Raw genomic sequence first — 12,147 nt, 5'->3', positions numbered from 1 at the left:
GTCATTTGGCATGCAGGGCTCCTCACACGTTTACTGGAGCAGGACCAGTTAGGGCCTTCAAAAGAAAAGCGCACTATTCCAGGCATTTTGACGACTACACGGCAGGCAGGGCAAAGAGGCCACCACAGAGCAAATGTGATCTTTTTTTTCTAATTTGACGACGTCGAAAATCGCCAATTTTTGATTGCTCTGAGGGGAATTAGCTCAAATGGTTAAGCGCTCGCTTTACATGCTAGAGGTAGTGGGAACAATGCCTGCATTCTCCACCTCTGTTTTCATGCCTTTTTACATTGGCTTTTTTTGCAAAGCTGGTGGCACCTTGAGGGTTTAAAGCGAAACTACTTACGTCAGCTTTGCCGGTTGTAGCCATTTTTTTTTCTTTGCCGTTGTCAACTACGGTATGTAGTACATATCATTGCAAGCCTTCAGAAGCCCTATCAAGTCACAGTTTTCATTAATTCAGCAGCGTGTCCGCAGTGGGACATCAAAGCGCTAAATACATAGCATTATAGAGTGCTGTCGATCAGGCCATTGGAATCATCGCCAGAAGCAATGTGACTATCTGGGAGGAAGATAGCGTTTTGGTCAAGTGGAAGCAGGTGGACTTAAGGGTGAAGCAGCTAGGCTTTTTGGGTGACTCAGTCACCTGCCCCTTGTGCACAAAATAGAACAACAGCACTGTTTTGCCGAAACCCGGGATTGAACCAGGGACCTTTAGATCTTCAGTCTAACGCTCTCCCAACTGAACTATTTCGGCTGCTATTTCAAATTATCATTCATGTCTCTTAGACTAAGCAGAATCCTGAAATGCCTCTGAGGCCTTAAAGGGTAAAAGTTTATCCAGTACGAAGTTCGAACCCGCGACCTTGGCATTATTAGCACCACGCTCTAACCAGCTGAGCTAACCAGCCACTTTCTGCCATGTTTGCTAAAAAGCTCAGTATAAATGTCATTCTCCGGCCTTCAAGAGATAAGAATGCTATTCCAGCTTTTTTTGTGCGGTGCTGGTAAAAAAGTGGAAGCAGGTGGACTTAAGGGTGAAGCAGCTAGGCTTTTTGGGTGACTTTCAGTCACCCAACCCTTGTGCACAAAATAGAACAACAGCACGGTTTTGCTGAAACCCAGGATCGGACCAGGGACCTATAAATCTTAAGTCTAATGCTCTCCCAACAGAGCTATTTCGTCTGCCCTTTCACAAGTATCCTGTAGCATTCATGTCTGTGAGACTAAGCAGAATCCTGAAATGCTTCTGAGGCCTTAAAGGGTAAAAGTTTGGCCATTACGGGGATTGGACCCGCGCCCCTGGCGTTATTAACACCACGCTCTAACCAGCTGAGCTAACCGGCCACTTGCCACCATAATTGCTAAAAATCTGAGAGTAACTGTCATTTTCCGGCCTTCAAGAGATAAGAATGCTACTCCAGCTTTTTTTGTGCGGTGCTGGTAAAAAAACAAGGTCCCACCGAGATTTGAACTCGGATCGCTGGATTCAAAGTCCAGAGTGCTAACCATTACACCATGGAACCTCAAGTCTTCTGGTTGGTGCTGCCCGGGCTAAAAAAAAAAATGTAAAAAAAAAAAAACGGCCTTGCCAGAAGGTAGCAAAATGTCAATACAAGGCAGTGCCAATGTGCATTGATATCTGAGTAACTCGTCATTCGGCATGCAGGGCTCATCACACGTTTACTGGAGCAGGACCAGGTAGGGCCTTTGAAAGAAAAGCGCACTATTCCAGGCAATTTGACGACTAAACGGCAGGTAGGGCAAAGAGGCCACCACAGAGCAAATTTTATCTTTTTTTTCTAATTTGACCACGTCGAAAATCGCCAATTTTTTGATTGTTCTGAGGGGAATTAGCTGAAATGGTAAAGCGCTCGCTTTGGATGCGAGAGCTAGCGGGAAAATGCCTGCATTCTCCACCTCTGTTTTTATGCCTTTTTAAAGCGAAAAGGTTTAAAGTGAAACTCTCTTGATTCAATCATCACCAGAAGCGACGTGACCATTTGGAAGTAAGATAGCTTTTTGGTCAAGTGGAAGCAGTTGGACTTAAGGGTGCAGCAGCTAGGCTTTTTGGGTGACTTTCGGTCACCTAACTCTTGTGCCCAAAACAGAAAAACAACACTACTTTACCAAAGCCTGGATCTAACCAGGGTCCTTTAGATCTTCAGTCTAACACTCTCCCAACTGAGCTATTTCAGCTGCCATTTCATTGTTTTTCTGCAGCATAGACGTGTGTAAGACCGAGCAGAGCCCTTAAATGCATCTGAGGCCTAAGAGAGTAAGAGCTCGGCCAGTACAGGGATGGAATCCACAACCTTGCCGTTATTAGCACCATAGTCTAACCAGCTGATCTAACCGGCCACTTCCTGCCTAAAGCACTAGAAAGCCCAGAGTAACTGTCATTCCCTGGCCTTCAAGAGATTAACATTCTATTCCAGCTTTTTTTTGTGCGGTGCTGGCAAAATAACAGATCCCACTAAAATTTGAACTCAGATCGCTGGATTCAGAGTCCAGAGTGCTAACCATTACCCCATGGAACCTTAAGCTTGTTGTGTGGTGCTGTCAGAGCTGTAGGGAATGAATAAAAAAAAAAAAAACCGGCCTTGCAAGAAAGTAGTAGAATGTCAATCCAAGGTGGTGCCAATGTGCATTGATTTCTGAGTAACTGAGTCATTCTGAGTCATTCGGCATGCAGGGCTCCTCACACGTTTACTGGAGCAGGACTAGGTAGGGCCTTCAAAAGAAAAGCGCGCTATTCCAGGCAATTTGACGACTAAACAGCAGGCAGGGCAAAGAGGCCACCACAGAGCAAATGTGATCTTTTTTTTTTTTTTTTTGACCACGCCAAAAACTACCAATTTGAATTTTTCCGAGGGGAATTAGCTCAAATGGTAGAGCGCTCGCTTAGCATAGGAAGGGGCCCAATCTTTTCGCTCACTCGCAAGCGAACAAGCCGCAAAAGAACGGAAAAAATGCGACAAATTTCGCTTGCAGTAGTGTTCGCGGCTTTGTGACTGTGCATAATGTGGTATTTTAGTTGCATATTGCATGTCATTCTAAATGTCATTTTTTGCGTGCTGGATTCGAACACACGATCTGTGTAACACAATATCCAATCAGTGTCGGTTTCAGCGGAGCCAATCAGCTGCGCTCTTATTGAAATTTCACTGACGTAACACAGGCAATTATATTGATATTACTATTATTATGTGGATATTGTTCTTAAAAAGCATATTACGTTAATTAAAAATGAATGAAAATGTTTCAATTAAACATATGTATGCATGTTTATGTATATATAAGTATATTATATATATATTTATTTATTAATATATAAATATATACTATACTATATATATATATATATATATATTAATATATGTTATATTTCTTTATGTAATAACTTTAAATGAATGCACACAAAAACAAGTAATATGCAAAATGGTTTATTAAAATGAATACAAATATTAAAATCGCAAAACAATTTAAAAAATATAAAAAACAAAATAAAAACATATCTTAATATATAAACTATATAATATACAATAATTGAAAACAATACAATATATATTTATTAATTATGCACATATCATATATTAAAACAATACTATATATAAATATATTTATTTATTATACACATTATATAAAAACAATACTCTCTATATATATTTATTTTTATATACACAATATATTAAACAATAATATAAATAAATAATAAAATGCAAGAGTGGGGGCACATAATATATAAAATATAGTATTTAAGCAATGTGTAAAATGTTATTTTTTTAAGAAATATAAATATATTTTTACATAAAATGCACACAAATATTAAATAAGTACACACAAGACAAAATAAGAGTGGGCCTATAAGTGCCACTTTAAAATGCTAAATATTAACACACAAAAATTAAATAAAATGAGAGAGAGAGAGAGAGTACCCATGTAACATTTACAAAAATATATACAGCAATTTGTCCTTTATTCTGGAGCTGGAGTTTGTCCTTTATTTTGCTGGCGCTGTTCTGCCAACCAGTCCTCTAAGGATTTGCCATTTGAAGTTTGCAGGCAAAATGTGGCATTACCAAATCGGCTATGGCCAAACTCCTTAGTCTTTGGTTGCCCACATTTGCTGCAAACATTTAAAGTAACCGCACGCACATACTTCCTTTTGTGGACTCCACTTTCCTTCTCCTGTTCCCGTCTGTACCTGTTCCTTTGGGTGTAACAGGACACAGGAACAGCAGGCGCAGGTGGAGCAGGTGCAGGTGGAGGAACAGCAGGTGCAGGTGGAGCAGGTGCAGGTGGAGGAACAGCAGGTGCAGGTCAAGCTGGGACTGCACTGGATGTTGGTGCAGCAAATGATGGAATCACCATTGACACACTCATGTCTGGGTTAAAAACAAGTGTGCCAAACAATGATCCAGGTCCTGAAATGGGCTGCACAACACCTGGTGCTATGTGGGGTGGTGCAATGGGGCACACCGTGCTGGGGGTCGGTGGAAAGGAGCACACCGTGGTGGGGGCAGACACAATGGGGCGCACTGTGGTGGGGGCCGGCGCAATAGGGCGCAGTGTGGTGGAGGCTGGTATGATGGGGCACACTGTGGTGGAGGCTGGCGAGATGGGGCGCACTGTGGTGAAGGTCGGTGTGACAGGGCACACTATGTTAGGGGCAGGTGCAATGTGGCAGACTGTGGTGGGTGTTGGCGCGATGGGGCATACCGTCGTGGGGGCCGGTGGAAAGGAGCACACCGTGGTGGCATCCGGCAGGAAGGAGCAAACTGTGGTGGTTGCAGAAGCAGACTTTCGACAAGGTCGAAGAAGAGGTGCCTGTCCTTCTTTATTTGGAGGAAAGACAAACTGGTGTTTGGGGCCTGATGTTGATGGTGCCTTGTCCAATTTTTCCCTCGGCAAAGGAAGCTGCGTATCTGCCACAGCAATTGGATCAAGTGGAGTCAGTCCCTGAGTGAGTACACTCATTTCCTGATCCTTTTGCCTCCGTTGAAACCTGATAATAAATGATATGTATTATACATATATATTAATTTAGAAGTATTCAGGTAATTTAAAGAAAATAATGTGCTTTGCTTACCACTGAATGAGTGTCTTCTGGTTTAGCTCAAAAAGCTGGATCACTGTTTCATCCATCAGCCTGCGACTGCAAAGCACCAGATCCCGGATGTGGTGGTAATCGGTCAGTATTTTAGACCACCTGGGCGTGCGAACACCAGCCTTCTTGGAAGTGGACTTGTGAACGGCACACAGCTTTGTACAAATGGCCTCAACCAAGCGGCTGGTGCTAGGCCACTGTGCTGGACCCCCAGGATGTCCAATCAGACAGCACTTGACGCTCTCCACACCTGGAGTGACTCCGGAGCGCTAAGGTGCCTTAAAGCGCCCATGTGTCAGCTGAGGCTGATGTCGAGGCTGGTAGTTGATGCGCTGTTTATCAACATCCAGGAGAGCTGTCCACAGCTGGATGGCCTCTGTCACCTGCAGGTCAGTGAGGTAAGGAGCCTCACGAAGACCTACCAAATAAGCAGCCAGATCCTGGACCTTGTCCCACCCAGCAATGCCATCAGGTCCAATGATTTACTCCCTGGTAAATACAGAATAAATGTAGTATATGTGGAATAAAAAAAGACTAAATCAAATTAAGTTCTTAATATATCTTACCTGAGCCTCAACAGAGAGACTGTCTCCAGACTTGGATGGCTGTGACGGCACTGAGGGGGCTGGGCTAGGAAGCTGTCCTTCTCCACCAGCTGATGTGGACGGCTCAGCCAGTAATGCTGGGGACTGAGGCAGAGGCGAAGATGAGGGGCTGTTTCTGAGATCACGGCAGGGGTCATCCTCATACAGCACTGGAACTGTGATGTCCTCCATGATCTCCTCCTCAAACCCGTCATCTTGTAGATCCTCGTCATCTACTTCCTCCACCAGCCTGTCTTCCTCCTCTGGGTTCTGGAGCACCGGAGTCAGGGTTTTGCCGGTCTGGCTGTAAAGGTGCTCCATTTCCAGCAATTCACCTTAAAAAAATATAACAATAAAAAAACATATATTAAATAAAACTAATGATAAAATAAACATTTAGATTACCATTTTGTGTAGTACATAAAAAGCTTAATGAATAACTTCCATAACAACTAATTAATGGATTTCTTGCCTGTATATGCTTTAGGAGGGTGATAGCGGTTATCCCAGGGCTTGCGTCCTGAGACATATCTTTTGGTGGACAATGAGCATTGTGTTTTTCCTCTCTCTCTCCCTGCAGGTAACTGTGTCCACCTAGTAGCAATCATTGGATCTTTCTAGAGAGGAGAGAGAGTATTTAACCTGAGGAACGAATGACTGAAATCCGATAGAGGACTCGAGAGATGAACGGATCAATTATTTTTTTCGGCTCTAAACGCGTATTATTGGCCCGTGAGGAACCATTGACTCAGACCCGATAGAGGACTCGAGAGATGAACGGATCAAATATTTTTCCTGCTCTAAACGCATATGATTGGCCCGTAATGAACGAGTGACTCAGACCCGATAGAGGACTCGAGAGATGAACGGATCAAATATTTTTCCTGCTCTAAACGCGTATGATTGGCCCGTAATGAACGAGTGACTCAGACCCGATAGAGGACTCGAGAGGTGAACGGATCAAATCTTTTTCGGCTCTAAACGCAAATGATTGGTTTCTGCCTTTCCGCAATGAACGACACGAAATGTGATGAAGACTTGAAATAACGATACCACCTGTACAAATGTACGCACGCGCAAATTAACAAATCACTCCCTGAGAGGACTTGTAGTTCCCAAATCATATTGAAGATTCGTTTAAAATGAACTAAATGTTCATGATCGACCCATTACTAAACCTGGTTAGATACCTGCTCCAGTCGGGGATTGAACCTTGTGATCTACCCAAAGTGTTATTTATGGACATATTTCTTGAACCAGTACTGTTATATATGCATTGAGTAGTTTCTGGTGGGCAAAAAATACAAAATATAACCTTAATTTCGCTTCTTTCTTTCTCAATTTCTCCAATTTTCTTATTTTTCTTGTGCTTTTTTCTTCCCCTTCCAAAACAGACTATTGTTCCCCAGCTTTAGCGGAGTCGGTAGAGGGTCCAGGGTTCAAGTCCGTGTTCGGGCATGAGAGACTCTTTGTGGAGCCACAGCTTTTGCCGTTGAGCTATCGCTTGCTGAAAGTTTCATCTGAATGCACAACACGTGTACTAGGCATGAGGACATGGGAGAACAGGCAGTCTTGTAGTCATGGCTAAGTGGTTAAGGCGATCGACTAGAAATCCGTTGGGGTATTCTCCCGCAGGTTCAAGTTCTGCCAACTATACCCACATCCTGTTCCTTTTTAAAATTGCAGCAGTCATCAATTGTTTGCATTTCCATTGTTTCTTGGGAATAGCGTTGTGCTGGTAGGAGGAGAAAAACAACAGTGTGTTCTCACTGAAGAGAAAGGGGCATATCACATGGAGGAACATACCACACAAGAGCCACAGTGGCTGTCCCGTAGCTCGCTGTGATTGTATAGTGGTTATTACTCTGTGTTGTAGCCGCAGCAACCCCGGTTCGAATCGGGATCACGGCAGGTTTTTCAAGGTGGTATTGGATTTGCACTCTGTGTTGCCATTCGTAATCTCCAGCCACCTTTTAGTGCAGGCTGTGCTAATGGCACGTCCTGAATGTTTACGTTTCCTAAAGTGTGGAAGACTAGGGATTCGATATGAGAAACAGGATCTATGATGCCAGTATGCTGTGTAGATAAGTACTGATCAAGTCACGCTTCTAAGGCAAGGAAGGAATCTTTTCAATTGTTGAGTGTCCATTCATTGCCACAACAGCAGAAAGACCTTCTGCAGTTATCATTGATCTATTTAATGTCTCCTACATGACATGGAGTCCAAACTATTGTGTTGTACTGATGTCTACACCTACAACAACCATAAACCCAACCTTAAAGTAACCTGTCGTGTTTTAGCAACATCTACACCAACCATAAGCTTAAACCTCATTTCACAGTAAACTTTAGTGTTCTGTGAAGGTCTGCGCCGACCACAACCCTAAAGATTGCCTACTTGTAAATTACTGTTGTGGAGCCTGGATAGCTCAGTCGGTAGAACATCTGACTTTTAATCTAAGGGTTGAGGGTTCAAGACCCTGTTTGGGTGTGTAAGGCTCATTAGGTGGAGCCACAGCTTTTGCCGTTGAGCTATCGCTTGATGAAAGTTTCATCTGGATGCACAATACATGTACTACACATCAAGACATGGCAGCTCAGGCAGTCTTGTAGTCATGGCTGAGTGGTTAAGGCGATCGACTTGAAATACGTTGGGGTATTCTCCCGCAGGTTCAAGTCCTGCCAACTATACCCACATCCTGTTACTTTTTAAAATTGCAGCAGTCATCAATTGTTTGCATTTCCATTGTTTCTTGGGAAAAGCGTTGTGCTGGTGGGAGGAGAAAAACAACAGAGTGTTCTCACTGAAGAGAAAGGGGCTTATCACAGGGAGGAACATACCAAACCTCTAGGGAGAGAGAACATTTTAAATCAGCCTCTTTTCTTAAACAACTGCATTTTAAATCAAGGGAGGGAGATTTTTTTAAAGAAATGGTGGGTGGCAGAAATAGTTAAAGTAAGGGATATTTTATATGAGTATAAAGAAGGTTTTTTACCAGTACAATGCATTATAGATGCCATGGAAGAAGCAAAGGAAGAATATAGCAGACAAGAAATAAAAAATAAGTACGAAATAATTAAAACTGCAATCCCTCAAGAATGGATTCAAAAAATTGAAAATAAAGAAGATGACGTTGATGGAATGGAAGTGTATGTGAGAATAGGGGAGAAATTGAATGATTTTAAGGAATGTACTGTGAAAAGTTTTTATTGTGTTTTTAGGGATGCAGTTTTTAAGAAACCTGTGGCAAATGTATACTGGATGCAAAAATACGAGATAACAAATGAGAACAACATATGGGAAAACATGAGAGGTATTTTTATACAAACAAAACTGGCAAACTTAGAATATTTTATTAGACACAGAGTGATTTTTACTGATGCCATTTTAAATAAAATTGGGATGGAACAAGATGCAACATGTAAAGTGTGTAACGAAGATGATGAGGGGCTTTTACATTTATTTTTACATTGCAAACAGTTGGATGATTTTAATGAAAGATGTAAAGAAATGATCTCAATATTAAAAGGGGAGGAAGAAATGGAATGGAATAAGGTTTTAATGTTGGGATTGGAAAATGAATGTGCATGTAAAAACAAAAAGCTTATTAACTTGCTGATAATGTTGATGAAAAACGCAATATGGGAAAGAAGAGTTGTAATGAGGAAGGAAAAAGTGCGACTAAATGTATGGAACATTTTTAAAAGAAAATTCGTAAAGTATGTACAATGTTTGTTTTATTATTTTTATCATGAAGAAAAAGTTGATGTTTATTACAATGTTTTTACAGTTGAAGTATGTCAGATTTTAAAGGACTGTGAATTGGACATTACTTTTTTAAAGGACTGAAAGGACCCTGGAAATAGGACCATCGACCACAAATGAACTGCTTTTGAAATGAGATGTCTTGTGCAAATATGTGTAAAATGTAAAATTGCAATTGTATGAAACTTTCTTAATAATAAAAAAAAATATATATATATATATATATATAGTGGTTAGTACTCTGCGTTGTGGCCGCAGCAACCCCGGTTCGAATCCGGGTCACGGCAGGTTTTTCAAGGTGACATTGGTGTCGCACTCTGTGTTGCCATCCGTTATCTCCAGCCTTCTTTTAGTGCAGGCTGTGCTAATGGCACGTCCTGAATGTTTACGTTTCCTAAAGTGTGGAAGACTAGGGATATGATATAAGAGAAATAGGATCTTTGATGCCAGCATGCTGTGTAGATAAGTACTGATCAAGTCACGCTTCTAAGGCATGGAAGGAATCTTTTCAATTGTTGAGTGTCCATTCATTGCCACAACAGCAGAAAGACATTCTGCAGTTATCATTGATCTATTTAATGTCTCCTACATGACATGAAGTCCAAACTATTGTGTTGTACTGATGTCTACACCTACAAAAACCATAAACCCAACCTCAAAGTAACCTTTAGCGTTTTAGCAACCTCCACACCAACCATAAGCTTAAAACCCCATCTCACGGTAAACTTTAGTGTACTGTAAAGGTCTGCGCCGACCACATCCCAAACCTTGCCTACTTGTAAATACTGTTGTGGTGCCCGGATAGCTCAGTCGGTAGAGGATCAGACTTTTAATCTGACGGTCCAGGGTTCAAGTCCCTGTTCGGGCGTGTGACGCTCATTTTGTGGAGCCACAGCTTTTGCCGTTGAGCTATCGATTGATGAAAGTTTCATCCGGATGCACAATATGTGTACTAGGCATAAAGAAATGGCGGTACAGACAGTTTTGTAGTCGTGGCCGAGTGGTTAAGGCGATGGACTTGAAACCCATTGGGGTCTCCCCGCGCAGGTTCGAATCCTGCTGACTACGGCCTCCCCATGTTTAAAGTTGCAGCAGTCATCAATTGTTTGCATTTCCATTGTTTCTTGGGAAAAGCGTTGTGCTGGTAGGAGGAGAAAAACAACAGAGTGTTCTCACTGAAGAGAAAGGGGCTTATCACAGGGAGGAACATACCACACAGAAGGTCACAACGGCTGTTTCATAGCTCGCCGTGATTGTATAGTGGTTAGTACTCTGCGTTGTGGCCGCAGCAACCCCGGTTCGAATCCGGGTCACGGTAGGTTTTTCAAGGTGACATTGGTGTCGCACTCTGTGTTGCCATCCGTTATCTCCAGCCTTTTTTTAGTGCAGGCTGTGCTAATGGCACGTCCTGAATGTTTACGTTTCCTAAAGTGTGGAAGACTAGAGATATGATATAAGAGAAATAGGATCTTTGATGCCAGCATGCTGTGTAGATAAGTACTGATCAAGTCACGCTTCTAAGGCATGGAAGGAATCTTTTCAATTGTTGAGTGTCCATTCTTTGCCACAACAGCAGAAAGACATTCTGCAGTTATCATTGATCTATTTAATGTCTCCTACATGACATGAAGTCCAAACTATTGTGTTGTACTGATGTCTACACCTACAAAAACCATAAACCCAACCTCAAAGTAACCTGTCGTGTTTTAGCAACCTCCACACCAACCATAAGCTTAAAACCCCATCTCACGGTAAACTTTAGTGTACTGTAAAGGTCTGCGCCGACTACAACCCAAACCTTGCCTACTTGTAAATTACTGTTGTGGTGCCCGGATAGCTCAGTCGGTAGAGCATCAGACTTTTAATCTGAGGGTCCAGGGTTCAAGTCCCTGTTCGGGCGTGTGACGCTCATTTTGTGGAGCCACAGCTTTTGCCGTTGAGCTATCGCTTGATGAAAGTTTCATCCGGATGCACAATATGTGTACTAGGCATAAAGAAATGGCGGTACAGCCAGTCTTGTAGTCGTGGCCGAGTGGTTAAGGCGATGGACTTGAAATCCATTGGGGTCTCCCTGTGCAGGTTCGAATCCTGCTGACTACGTCCCCCCCCTTTTTAAAATTGCAGCAGTCGTCAATTGTTTGCATTTCCATTGTTTCTTGGGAAAAGCGTTGTGCTGGTAGGAGGAGAAAAACAACAGAGTGTTCTCACTGAAGAGAAAGGGGCTTATCACAGGGAGGAACATACCACACATAGATCACAACGGCTGTTTCATAGCTCGCCGTGATCGTATAGTGGTTAGCACTCTGCGTTGTGGCCGCAGCAACCCCGGTTCGAATCCGGGTCACGGCAGGTTTTTCAAGGTGACATTGGTGTCGCACTCTGTGTTGCCATCCGTTATCTCCAGCCTTCTTTTAGTGCAGGCTGTGCTAATGGCACGTCCTGAATGTTTACGTTTCCTAAAGTGTGGAAGACTAGGGATATGATATAAGAGAAATAGGATCTTTGATGCCAGCATGCTGTGTAGATAAGTACTGATCAAGTCACGCTTCTAAGGCATGGAAGGAATCTTTTCAATTGTTGAGTGTCCATTCATTGCCACAACAGCAGAAAGACTATCTGCAGTTATCATTGATCTATTTAATGTCTCCTACATGACATGAAGTCCAAACTATTGTGTTGTACTGATG

The 12,147-nt window shown here is 42.5% G+C and overlaps 1 long non-coding RNA gene and 9 other non-coding genes across 10 annotated transcripts in view; 6 read left to right on the top strand and 4 right to left on the bottom strand.

Moving 5' to 3' along the window:
• The window catches only part of LOC141381964 (uncharacterized), a 1,176,553-nt gene that overhangs the window by 1,081,418 nt on the left and 82,988 nt on the right, over positions 1 to 12,147 (bottom strand). The window lies entirely within an intron of this gene.
• trnaf-gaa (transfer RNA phenylalanine (anticodon GAA)) lies at positions 685 to 757 on the bottom strand. Its single transcript has one exon. It is a non-coding gene; the product is annotated as a tRNA-Phe (tRNA).
• On the bottom strand, positions 1,274 to 1,347 carry trnai-aau (transfer RNA isoleucine (anticodon AAU)). The gene has a single exon. It is a non-coding gene; the product is annotated as a tRNA-Ile (tRNA).
• trnaq-uug (transfer RNA glutamine (anticodon UUG)) lies at positions 1,455 to 1,526 on the bottom strand. The gene has a single exon. It is a non-coding gene; the product is annotated as a tRNA-Gln (tRNA).
• Positions 10,256 to 10,328, top strand: trnak-uuu (transfer RNA lysine (anticodon UUU)). The gene has a single exon. It is a non-coding gene; the product is annotated as a tRNA-Lys (tRNA).
• Positions 10,447 to 10,528, top strand: trnas-uga (transfer RNA serine (anticodon UGA)). Its single transcript has one exon. It is a non-coding gene; the product is annotated as a tRNA-Ser (tRNA).
• trnah-gug (transfer RNA histidin (anticodon GUG)) lies at positions 10,707 to 10,778 on the top strand. Its single transcript has one exon. It is a non-coding gene; the product is annotated as a tRNA-His (tRNA).
• On the top strand, positions 11,288 to 11,360 carry trnak-uuu (transfer RNA lysine (anticodon UUU)). Its single transcript has one exon. It is a non-coding gene; the product is annotated as a tRNA-Lys (tRNA).
• On the top strand, positions 11,479 to 11,560 carry trnas-uga (transfer RNA serine (anticodon UGA)). The gene has a single exon. It is a non-coding gene; the product is annotated as a tRNA-Ser (tRNA).
• Positions 11,738 to 11,809, top strand: trnah-gug (transfer RNA histidin (anticodon GUG)). The gene has a single exon. It is a non-coding gene; the product is annotated as a tRNA-His (tRNA).

This window comes from Danio rerio, chromosome 4 (assembly GCF_049306965.1).
Source record: "Danio rerio strain Tuebingen ecotype United States chromosome 4, GRCz12tu, whole genome shotgun sequence".
NCBI classification, from domain to species: Eukaryota; Metazoa; Chordata; class Actinopteri; order Cypriniformes; family Danionidae; genus Danio; species Danio rerio.
This window is presented reverse-complemented; position numbering and strand designations above follow the sequence as displayed.